Source organism: Coenobita brevimanus, chromosome 97 (assembly GCF_032717465.1).
Source record: "Coenobita brevimanus isolate Jiangsu-jjx chromosome 97, ASM3271746v2, whole genome shotgun sequence".
Classification (NCBI taxonomy): domain Eukaryota; kingdom Metazoa; phylum Arthropoda; class Malacostraca; order Decapoda; family Coenobitidae; genus Coenobita; species Coenobita brevimanus.
The window spans coordinates 41,317,560-41,330,718 of record NC_137050.1 but is presented as its reverse complement, the minus strand read 5'-3'; positions in this window follow the sequence as shown (position 1 = coordinate 41,330,718).

Below are 13,159 nucleotides of genomic sequence, written 5' to 3'. Positions count from 1 at the left end.
AGTCTGGTGGACATTACTGAGGTCCTGCTGCCGGGGAAAAGTTGCAGCCAAGGGGAACCCAGTGGAAGTCCCCTTTATGGCAGGTCCTTTGGATGCTACCGAGGCTCTGCTTCTACCCTGGGATGACAGGTGGGGGAAGTCTGATGGACGTTCCTGCGACAGCAAGTCCTGTGGACGTTACCGTGCCCCTGCTCCCGGTGGTGGGTGGCAGAAGATGGAGATTCGGTGGACACTCCCTCTACAGCAAGTCCGGTGGACGTTACTGTGCCGATGTTCCCCTTGGGATGTGTAGGTCTGGGAAGACTGGTGGTCGTTCCTCCTCTAGTGACAAGTCAGTTGGACATTACCGAGGGCCTACTTGGGACTGTGTTAAAACAAGTCCCACCCTGAGTGTGGTGAATGCTGTCCTGGTTGGAGGGTAATGCAGCAGGGCGATGAACTTGCTGGTCCTGCTGGGTGGAAGAGGGGCATATGGTAGTGGGGGACATGGGCCTGTGTGGCTCAGGGCCCTTATGTGGCTGTGCACCTCCCTGTGGCCTCCTCCTGAGGTTGGTGTCTCGCCCTCCCCGGGGTCTCCTACTCTGGTGGGTATTTCAGATATAAACAAAAATGGAAAATCAATCTGCATAAAGAATATATATATATATATATATATATATATATATATATATATATATATATATATATATATATATATATATATATGGCATCTTGTAAGCCAGAACACATATAAATGAATAACAAAAAAAAAATTGAAGTGAGAGAGAGAGAGAGAGAGAGAGAGAGAGAGAGAGAGAGAGAGAGAGAGAAAACCAATAAATAAATTGAATAATTCCCTTGCATTGTCTTGCCCTCCTGCTGCAATAATTTTCATCAAGAATAATTTTGGTCTTTGACATTTGGAGAGCTTGATTTTACACACCAGAAAATGTTTATTTCATTCTCATGCGTCAAATACTTATTGGACAACTGCTCGCATATGGAAGAGAATGGAGAGAAATTTACAAAAAACGTAATTTTTGCAAACGTCTTACGGAAAGTATTGAATGCAATACGATAAAGGCATAAAACACATTTATTTGGTAGAGGGAATGCACAAATAAATATATAAAGTGGAGAGAGAGAGAGAGAGAGAGAGAGAGAGAGAGAGAGAGAGAAAGAGAGAGAGAGAGAATACAGGAATGGCACAACAGCGTCCCTTTGAATGACGAGATAAGGTACATCGGTCCTTCCTCTCTCTCTCTCTCTCCCTCTCTCCATTCTCTCCCTCCTCTCTCGGAGAGAGAGAGAAAGAGAGAGAGAGAGAGAGGGTAGAAATAAAGGACAGGGAGGTGTTGAGCAGCTCACGTGACACAAGGAACCATGATAAAGCCATAAAACATATTTATTTGGTAGAGGGAATATGCATAAGAAATAAATAAATAAGAGAGAGAGAGAGAGAGAGAGAGAGAGAGAGAGAGAGAGAGAGAGAGAGAGGACAGGGAGGGGATGAGCAGCGCATGTGACACGAGGAATGAGATGCAGTGGGGTACTGAGAGGTTGAGGAGGAGGGGGGGGGTTCACTCTATTGGGGCCTGCATGTTCTATTTCATCCCTCTCAAAATTATTTTCTTCTGTAAAAACTGATTGGAAATTCTTATTTAGCACTTCACAAATATCTTTCTCTTGTGTATAGAGGATCCCTTCATCCGGAATGGATTGTATTTTATCTTTTACTTTGGTTTTGCTTCAGATATAGCTGCAAAATAGTTTCGGATGATCACTACTTTTGTTTATGGTGTCCTCCCTCAAACTGTTTTGGGGCTTCTGTTCTTATTCTTCTGTATTCGTTTCTTGCTTGTTTATAGTTGTTATATGCCCTCTCAATATTGTGTCTTTTGTATCTATTCCACAACAAGTCTCTTTTTTCTTTAGATTTTTTACATTCTTTATTAAACCATTTCTTTATTATCATTTTTGCTTCTTTCTGTCGAGGGATGTAATTTTGGACTCCTATTTCATGAAGTTCACAGATTTCTCTATATATAACATTTAAATCCGATCCACTAAGCTCTTTTTCCCAATCTTTTTCTGAGAAGTATTTCTTTAGGTCATGATAGTTGCCCTTTTTGTAGTTAAGTCTCTTTTTGTAACTTTGATTACTGTTAACTATGTCATATGCAATCCAGAAGTTGAAATTTAATACTGCATGGTCGCTTTTACCGAATGGGGGTGATACATAATATTTTCAATATCATTTTCTTGCCTAGTAAATATAAGATCTAGTACCGATGGTATGTCAAGTCCTCTATTTCTGGTGCTTTGTTTTACATGTTGTGTTAGAAACAACTCTTGCACAAGGTCCGGGAGAGTTTTGGTCCCAACAGCTTTCCTGGCTTTTTATATCTAGAGTATTCCATTTTATATTTGTTTTGAAATCTCCAGATACTGTAGTATAATTATTTCAGATTTCTCCTCCATTCTATTTAGTAATGCTCTTAAACTTTGAACTGTACTCTCTACCAGGTCTTCATATTCTCCATTTTCCCAATGTTTGATCTGGGTGACATGTTTAAATTTGCCACAATTACTGTACTGTACTTTCCCTTCAGCTGTACTAATCTCTACTACTATCGGTTCTACCTGTGAGGGTGTATTTAGTTCTATTTCTTTGACTTGCAGATTTGTCTTTGTTAATATTGTGGTACAATTCCTTTGTTAATATTACAGTATAATTCCTCCTCCTTGTTAAAGCTCCTATATCTTCTCCATATATTGTATTCCTCCAGGTTTAGGGTATCGTTTGATATTCTTGATGTTAATTTTGTTTCAGTTAGGCAAACATTGTGTGGTTCCTTTTCTTTAACATAATCATTCATCTCTAGTAATTTAGATACCATTCCATCTGCATTAGAGTACATCAACTCAATCATCTTGTTTGCATACTTGTCATGACTTGGGTCTACTACCTTCCTCCTTTTTTATTTCCTCCTGTTTATGTACCAGTTTCTTACCTGCAATCTAATTACTTTGTAAAAAAATGTGTTCTTCTTTTCCTCTGATATTCCCTCATTCTTTATTTTTGCCTCCTTCCTCTTCTCTTCTAATAATCTCAGTTCCTCTTGAGTTAGGCATCTTTTTATCCATACATTTCTGAAATCCTCTTTTTCCTGAAGTTTGTTTGCATTTTTCAGTATTTCCTCCACAGTGTTTACACTCTGGAAGGTTACCTTCAGGAACCTTGATTTATTACTCTCATATTTTCTCTAGCGTTTTGCGTTCCTCCATGTCATTACTACTGATTTCCTCTGCTACATCTTTCAATATGCTCATTACATTTGCCATCTCCTTTTTGTCTCTTGAAATCATGTTTTTTGTTTCTTCCTCCTCTATACCAGTGATCACTATAGATTTGTTGATGTCTACTGAATCTCTGACCAATTTTGGATTGTTTTGGATTATTTTCTTCACTTCCTTTTTAATGCTCCTTTCTTCAACTCTTTTTTTCTAAGTCTTTCTTTACTTTCACCATTTCAGCATAAATGGTTTCCACATCATTTTTGCAGCTTTGCATCCCTTCATTCACCTGGGTTATCTTCTCCTCAATATCACTGCTATGATCTATCAGAGTGCTTGCCTGCCTTACTGTCTCTGTATCATTTCTGAACTCTTCCATAATACTCCCATGGTTGACAACTGTGCTTGCCATTTCACTGATCTTCCTGCTAAGTGTACCCACATCAACTGAAAGCCCATCTATTTTTGTGTCTTTCTTGTTAACCTCCTTTACTAATATTCATTCTTCTCCTCCTGCATGTGCAACTGTTTTTTAATTTCATCTACTTCTCTCTGAAATGCCTTGTCTAATCCGTACACTCGTTCTACCAAATTATTATGCGTCTCCATTTCCACCAGTTCCTGGGAGAAATCATCATCCTGCTTTCTGTCTTTATCCCTTTTCATAGCTCCTTTAAAATTTGCTTTGCTAAAGATGGTGGTCATCTTGTGGTACTAAGACAAAAGATCCTTCTTATAGTTTTGCATTCCCGTATGTCGTAGACCAAACAGTAAACACTAAACAGGTGATTTGCTTGTTTCGCACATCTGCACTACATTGTTGTATTCTGTTATTGGAACAACACTTTTATTTAAACTTTCTTTTTTATATTAGAACACTATGGAGAACACTATTTGGTGGAGTAGACTGTAGCACCAGTCAAGCAGGGCAGTACTCCCGAGGTGGATGGAAAGCTAATGGCAGGGAGTGCTGGAGCTCCCGTTTCATCAGCCCTCAGGGCTAGTTCCTGACCATCCCCCTTTGCTGAACTTTTTCAGTGTCTCAGTTACACAGTTACACAGAGAGTAGGCCAGCATGCTCTCCAATACAAATTCCTCTAACTATCTACACCAAACTACATGCACAGTACACACTACACTTCCTTTTTCCAAAATTCAAAAAATTATGGCGTCTCGTCACCCAGCCTCGGAGTTCCCAGGCGGGGGGGACCATAAATGCCCCCACCTTCCGCCCCTCTCCCGGTGACGACTCGAGGTGCCTGGAACCACTGTCTGACTCTCTTCTTCTTCATTTCTGCAACATTCGCGGCCTTTCTTCTAACTTTCACTCTGTTGAGCACCACCTCTCCTCCTCTAAACCTCACCTTCTTTTTCTAACTGAAACTCAGCTGTCTGAGGCAACTGACAGCAAATCCTTTTCTGTATCCTCCTACTTTCTCTATACTCATTTCAAAGCCAAAGGTGTCTGTTTTGTATATATACGCAACAACTTATCTTGCTCTCGTGTTCCTGAACTCGATTATTCTGAATTCTCTACACTCTGGCTTCGGCTTTCCTGTCATTCTCTGACTAAATATATCTGTGCTGTTTACTTATCCCCTAATTTTACTGACTATCAAAAATTCTTTGACTATCTTACTTCTACGATGGAACACATTCTATCCATTTCTCCTTTCTCTGAAATCTATGTTCTAGGATATTTCAGTGTTCACCACCACCTTTGGCTCTCCTCTCCTTTCACTGATCCACCTGGTGAACAAGCCTACATCTTTTCTATCCTTAATGACCTAGAGCAGCTTGTACAGCACCCTACCCGTATCCCAGACAGCCTTGGAGAGAGCTCCAACATACTTGACCTCTTCCTTACAACTAATCCTTCTACTTACACTGTTAATCTTTTCTCTCTATTGGGCTCCTCCAATCACAACCTTAACACCTTAACCTGTCCTATCACTCCAGTATGGCCTGTGGACCCTCCAGGGAAACGTCGTCTGTGGCATTTTGGAGCCACGGATTGGTAGGCCCTCAGGCAATACTTCTTTGATTTTCCCTGGAATGATTATTGCTTCCATGGCCGGGAGCCATATGAGTGTGCCTTGCGCATTACGGAGGTTATTCTCTCGGGCATGTAAGCATACATTCCTTTCTCTTATCCTTTGACTAAAGCAAGATAGCCCTGGTTTAATCACGCTTGTTCTAATGCTGTCAGCAACAAGGAGAGGGCCTAAAAATGATACTGGAGCCAACCCACCCCTGAATCACATCATCTTTACGTTTCTGCCTGGAATCATGCTAAGTCTGTTCTTCGCTCTGCTGAAAGATTTTTTTTTTTTTTTTTTTAATAACAGAACGGAGGAAGGAAAAACAAATGGGAAAAAAAAATAATCCATGCACCAGATTACTGGTGTAAGTAATTTCATCCGTACTAAATGCTCTCAACTCTGCAACTCGAATTCTTCCCGCTCCTTCTGGCACCTTCTCAAAAACCTTTCTAACAACTTTACCTCATCATCTTTCCCTCCTCTTTTCAACTTTGATGGTTCTGTAGCTATTTCTTCTACTGATAAAGCACATCTCTTCACACGGACGTTCTCCTCCAATTCCACCTTAGACAATTCCGGTGCTGTTCCTCCATCACTTCCACCCTCTGACTTCCTCATGGCTGACATTAAAATTTCTTCAGCTGATGTATTTTCTGCCATCACTGGCTTCAATACTAACAAGTCATAGGGGCCTGATGGGGTCCCTCCTGTTGTTCTCAAGAACTGTGCTTCTGTGCTTACACCCTGCCTAGGCAAACTCTTTTGCCTTTATCTGTCAACTTGTACCTTTCCTTCTTGCTGGAAGATTGCTCTCATTCAGCCAGTACCAAAGAAGGGTGACCATTCCCAACCCTCCAACTATCGTCCAATTGCTTTAACATCCTGTATTTCAAAAGTTTTCGAGTCAGTTCTCAATAGAAAAATTTTAAGGCATCTTTCCTATCACAACCTTCTTTCTGATCGTCAGTACGGATTCCGTCAGGGACACTCCACTGGCGATCTTCTCACCTACCTTTCAGACTCCTGGTCATCCTTCTTTCGGGACTTTGGCGAAAGCTTTGCCATTGCACTTGACATCTCAATAGCTTTCGATCGAGTCTGTCATAAATCTTTAATTTCCAAACTGCCCTCTTATGGCTTCTATCCTTCTATCTGTGCCTTCATCGCTAGCTCCTTTTCTGGTCGTTCTATAGCCGCTGTTGTAGACGGCCATCGTTCTTCTCCTAGACCTATCAACAGTGGTGTTCCTCAGGGCTCTGTCCTATCACCTAATCTCTTCCTTTTATTCATCAATGACCTTCTAAGCTGTACATCTAACCCTATCCACTCATACGCTGATGACTCCACCCTTCACCTTTATTTTCGGTTCTCGCAACGCCCATCTCAGCAGTTACTTCAGCAAACAAGGGATGAGACTATGACACACCTAATGTTTGACTTGGCTCGTATCTCTGACTGGGTTAAAAATAATCTGGTTGTTTTTACTGCATCAAAGACTCGGTTTTTACACGTATCAACCCGTCAAAATCTTCCACAGGTATACCCACTAATGTTTTATAATATTCAGCTTAATCCTGCATCATCCTTGAACATGCTTGGGGTTTCATTTACTCGGGACTTATCTTGGAAAGATCATATTACGTCTCTCGTAAAATCTGCTTCCAAGAGATTGGGTGTGCTCATCCGACTCCATTCTTTCTTTATCGCCGCACAAATGTTGACTCTATACAGGGGTTTATTCCACCCTGTGTGGAGTACAACTCTCATGTGTGGGGAGGCTCCCCACATACAGCTCTTCTCAATAGGGTGGAGTCAAAGGCTTTTCGTCTCTTTAACTCTCCTCCTCTTAATGACTCCCTTCAACCTCTGTCTCTTTGCCGCACTGTTGCATCTTTATCTCTTTTCTGTCGCTACTTTAATGGTCACTGCTCCTCTGAACTGTCTGCATGCATTGCTCCACCTCTACGACGGGCACGTAGCACCCGTCTAGCAGCAAACTCTCATCCCTTTTCTGTCCAACTCTCTAATGCAAGAGTTAACCGTTACTCCCAGTCTTTCATTTATGCAACAGGTCAACTCTGGAACTGTCTCCCTCTCTCTGTATTTCCTGCTGCCTATGATCTCCAGTCTTTCAAATGCAGTGTCCAGGCATCTCGAAATGATCGGATCTTGAATTTGGCTCTCTATTGTATTTTGTTTTTATCTTGGAGGGAACTGTTATTGCGGGCTCATGGCCTTTGGTTCCTTCTTCCTCGCATTAAAAAAAAAAAAAACTATACAGTTGGACCTAGTACAAAGTTTGACTCATATAAAGATACATTTTAGGCATGGCCATTTGTAGCCAAGATTGGTCAGGTGCGGAGCGACGTGTGGCATGTACTGACTCTCTCGCATCCAGTGTGTGTGTGTGTGTGTGTGTGTGTGTGTGTGTGTGTGTGTGTGTTTGAAAAAATCCGATTTTAACAGAATTTTGTGGAATGGAGAAGGGATAGGCTAGGTTCTGATATTTGGTTTTTGAGTCAGTGTCTCAAGGTTAGGTCAAAACCTGACGTGTGTGTGTGAACAAAATAACTAAACCAGCACTGATCTGATACAACACAACTTGGTGAAGAAGGCTTAAGATCAAGTAAAGAGTTGGCCTACTGTCACATGGCAAGGTCAAGTTAAAGTATTTATCTGATTTACACAACATTGTGGAAGGGACCTGGTTATTACAGCATATAGGGCAGTGGTACTCAAATGCCGGACTGCAGTCCGAATCCGGACCGTGTCGAGCTTTGGTACGGACCCCAATGACTTCCATCGCTGAATATTAAGTATCGCCCGCAAAGGAAAGAAACACAGTATTTAGTATCTCTGGATGAGTTATGTCCACAATATGACCGAAATAAATAAAATTTTATCGGGTTGCCAGTTATTCTTATCTACTGCAGTAATAACAACCTGCCCAGGTGATGGTGACAGTGTAAATGTGTGAGCTAACTGATCAACACAGAAGTTACTCATTTTTCCAGGTACTCTAGGTGTTCACACAGTCAAAGTAACTTGAGTTTCATAATATCAAGTAGCATATTATTACTGTGATCTCGTCAGCATTAAATATTGGTAACATGAGAACAGGATTGCTTGCCAAAGGAATTCTGTATTTAGCAAGCTGCACTGCATGTACTCGTAGCCACGGATTGTTGTCAGCGGCTTATTCATTTGGTGAAGTGAGGGAAAGATAATGAAAAGTATTAAAACTGGTTACTCGTGGAACGTATGGTACTAATATGGTGGTGGTAGTGCTAAAGTGACTGTGTTTATGTAGGAATGGTAATAGTAATTTGGGCAATAGAAGAATGTCGTTTTGTCTCTTTGAGAATGTGGGAATCTGGAGAATAGATTTTTGTGTCTTATTTGATCACCTTAACAACAGAGGAGAATATCTATTTTAAAACTTATTTCACGTTTGTTCAGGGTATTAACTTTCTGCACAGTTTCGGTGTATTTCAAAGAACTAATTACTCTGCATCCTAAAATAAATACAAGTATTTTTTTCCGTTATTAATATTCAATACAAGATTTTACATCTGGACCTCTGCTACATCGGAAGATAGTTTCACTGGTCCTTCAGAGAAAGTAACTGAGGAACACTGATATAGGGAATCGATTTTGAGTGCAATTAGGCAAAAGGTCAAGGTCACTGGGAAGGGCCATAAGGACAAAGTCAGCGGTGTCAAACCGATTTGGCCCAAACTTGGTGGAAATGTTAAAGGACAGATAAGACTGACGAAATAATATATTAAGGACAGTTATTGAAAGGTCAGAACCACAAGGCAAAGTTAAGTGTTGATGGGCGAGGGTGCTGGACTCACTGAGCAGTCCTTGTGAATATTTATTTCAAACTTTAACTGAACCCTTTTGATCAAGCACAGCTCAGTGAGAGCTAAGCTTTGACTAGTCGGTTAAATTAGGGAAATGGAAGTCTCCGTAGCATGGAACACAATAACAATGTTACTAATTATATTCTCACAGCAACACATATTAAGATTTTCAGTAGATGCTAATGGTATTGTGGCCAGAATGACAGTGTTTTCAACACAGTCATTCTAAAGCAAAATAAATCCCACAGTCCAAAAAGAACGAAACACTGACCTGTGGGTTAAAACATGTAAACAGTGCTGCTTACAGCAAGAGAGGAGAAAGCGTAACTGTGAGTAGGAGCTTACAAAGCTCAGCTGAGCTATCCCAACAACTCACGGGAGGCAGGGATGGAAGCTGAAGGATGTATTGTACAAACAAGGAAAGTTCCGCATTATACACTTGCTCACCACTTTGAAATGGTAAATGTGAGAAATGGTAGTGTTTTTTTTGGGGGGAGGGGGGGCTTAATGGGACCCCCTGCATGGAGGGGTATTTGGCCAGCCTCTTCCTGATGAAATTGGCCAGTTCACTCCCGCATCGCAAACACCTCCAATGTAGGGGGCCAGGCAGGGAGGGAGCATGTGGTAAAATGCTTGTAGATCGGCTAGATGAACATCTACCCCGCTGATGATCAGCACAGGTCGTATGTCCTCACCTTGGTTGGCAGCCTGGAGCAGATCAGAGAGGGTGGAATTGGTCGTTGCTCCGAGCTCGTACGACCGGGTGTGGGCTCTGAGGGCCAGGAGGTGTCTGTAGGGGGCTACGTCTAGCTGATCCTTGAGGTCAATGATGGGAGGGCGAGATGGGATACCCTCCACGACTGAGAAGAGGAGGACTCACTGACGTCCTCCTCGACTGAGGAGCCAGTTGACGCATCCTCGGCCATGGAGACAATGTCAGTGGAGTCCTGTCCCTCCTCAGTCATTGATGGTGGATGGTGGACTTCCGGCATGGTCTTTTCCGTGGTCAATTCCGGAGCCTGGTCGATGACTTGGGTGGCAGTCCTTATGTTAAGGGGGGCCTCCAGCCTGAGCCTCTTCCTCGGTGTCACACGAGGGGAAGCATGTCATGGCTGCCAGGCCTGATGCTCCCACCGGCAAGGAACTGAGTGTACATCGCAGGCAAAGCACTTGGGGATGATAAGGCGAGGCGGCTCGTTCTCTTCAAAGATCTTAGGGAGAACGTGCAAAGCCCCCCTTTTCACCCTCACAGAAAGCCTTCGCCGTCGCGATACACATCTCCACGATGAGGTTTAGCTGTCCAGGACCCACAGGATCCCTGGCCTAACATCCCCGGTCTGCAAGACGTCACCGTGCGTGGGCAGAACCCTGCATGGCCACACTTCCTGGCCCAGTAACATTCCAGGCCTCAGGACCCTTAGGGGTCCCAAACAGGCTAAACTCCATCGGCTCTCCATCACCAGAGGAGTGCTGGAGGTGCCGTGGGTTTGGTTTAACAATCGCCTGGCGGTGCACAACAACATCAGTGCCAGTATCCTGCTGTTTAATGAATCCGTACCCTGCCCTTACAGTAAACCAAACCATGGTCCCACGGATCTTCTGGGCTATTAGAGACTGTGGCTGTCTGGTTGACCCCTCTATGGGTCGCAGGCAGTGGCAGCAGCATGTTCACCTTCCATTGCTGTTGGATCTCGTCTCTCCTCTCCGCCCTCATTGTCCCGTCCTCTCTCAAGTGGTAGCAAAGGAGTAGCCAACATTTATCTATCTGGTAACTGTGTGAGAAGGATGAGGAGGAAGAGGGAGGGGTTGTAACTATCAGCTCCCTCAGACTTCCTCCTCCCTTATCCTCTCCCCTCCCACACGGTGGTAGCAGATTTTCGAGTGTCTGGCTACTGCGTCACTAGTGGTCGCATCATGCATAAAGGTCCAAACTGGCAGGCAGGTGTATAAGGTGGAACTCTCTTCGGGTGTATAAACGCCCAAAGAAACGATGACCAGGTTCTCAATACCTTTCACTCAGAAAGTGGTATCTGACAACTGCCATGGCCCAGTTATATTTCCTATATTACACACTGGAAAGGGCAGTGTCTAGGTAAAAAACATCAAAAACAGGTATATAAGACATGATACTGTGTATATCTCACATTACATGAAAGGAAACCACAATCTACTGAAGTTGAGGCTTAGCCGTACAAAAGAATGTGAAACGCACAGACTGTCACGCAATGGTTTCTGGGTTAAAATGCAGAGATACTCTTCTGATACTTTGCATCCTAAAGCAACAATATTGAAAAATGTCCCATAAACTAAAACCCACAGATAATGTTAATGTCCACATCACAAGTGCTATCAAATGATAAAAATAAACACAAAAATATATTATTATCAGCACTTAAATCTGCGCTTAAATGTGGAATGATATTTATGCAGGAAAACAAACCGTTGGCGCTGTAAGCAGGGTGCATCGTTGAGTTGAAAATACAACCTCTAAGTGAGAGCATAATATTGCTCTTTAATTAGCAAATATTCCAGCAAAACAGAATTCCCACAGCTTGACATCAAGAAAAGGTCAGTTAACTATATATATAGAGGGGCAGAGCATAGAAAATTTGCCAAGTTTTTTTTTTAATGCGAGGAAGAAGAAACCAAAGGCCACGAGCTGGCAATTGTTGTTCCTTCCAAGAGAAAAACAAAATACAAGAAAGAGCCAAATTCAAGATCTGATCATTTCAAGATGCCTGGACACACTGTGTTTCAAAAACTGGAGATCATAGGAAGCAGGAAATACAGACAGAGGGAGACAGTTCCAGAGTTGACCTGTTGCATAAATAAAGGACTGGGAGTAACGGTTAACTCTTGCATTAGAGACTTGGACAGAAAAGGGATGAGAGTTTGCTGCTTGACGGGTGCTACGCACCCGTTGTAAAGGTGGAGGAATGCATGCAGACAGTTCAGAGGAGCAGTGACCATTGAAGCAGCAATAGAAAAGAGATAAAGATGCAACAGTGCGACGAAGAGAGAAGGGTTGAAGGGAGTCAGTTAGAGGAGGCAAGTTAATGAGACAAAAAGCTTTTGACTCCACCCTATTGAGAAGAGCTGTATGTGGGGAGCCTCCCCACACATGAGAGTTGTACTCCACACAGGGGCGGATAAAACCCCTATTTAGAGCCAACAATTGTGCAAGGTAAAGAAGGGACGGAGTCGGCTTAGCACACGCAATCTCTTGGAAGCAGATTTTACAAGAGATGTAATATGATCTTTCCAAGATAAGTCCCAAGTAAATGAAACCCCAAGCATGTAAAAGGATGATGCAGGATTAAGCTGAATATTATTAAACATTAGTGGGTATACCTGTGGAAGATTTTGTCGGGTTAATAGGTGTAAAAACTGAGTCTCTGATGCATTAAAAACAACCAGATTACTTTTACCCCAGTCAGAAATACGAGCCAAGTTAGACATTAGGTGTGCTATAGCCTCATCCCCTGTTTGTTGAAGTAACTGCTGAGATAGACGTACTGCGAACCGAGTGGAAAGGTGAAGGCTGGAGTCATCAGCATAAGAGTGGATAGGGTTAGGTGTAGAGCTTAGAAGGTAATTGATGAATAAAAGGAAGAGAGCTGGTGATAGGACAGAGCCCTGAGGAACACCACTGTTGATGGGTCTAGAAGAATGACAGCCGTCTACAACAGCAATATAGAACGATCAGAAAGGAAGCTAGAGATGAAGGCACAGATTGAAGGATAGAAACCATAAGAGGGCAATTATGAAATTAAAGATTTATGCCAGATTCGATCGAAAGCCTTTGAGATGTCAAGTGCAATGGCAAAGCTTTCGCCAAAGTCCCGAAAGAAGGATGACCAGGAGTCTGAATGGTAGGTGAGAAGATCGCTAGTGGAGCATCCCTGACGGAACCCATACTGACGATCAGAAAGAAGGTTGTGATAGGAAAGATGCTTTAAAATTTTTCTATTAAGA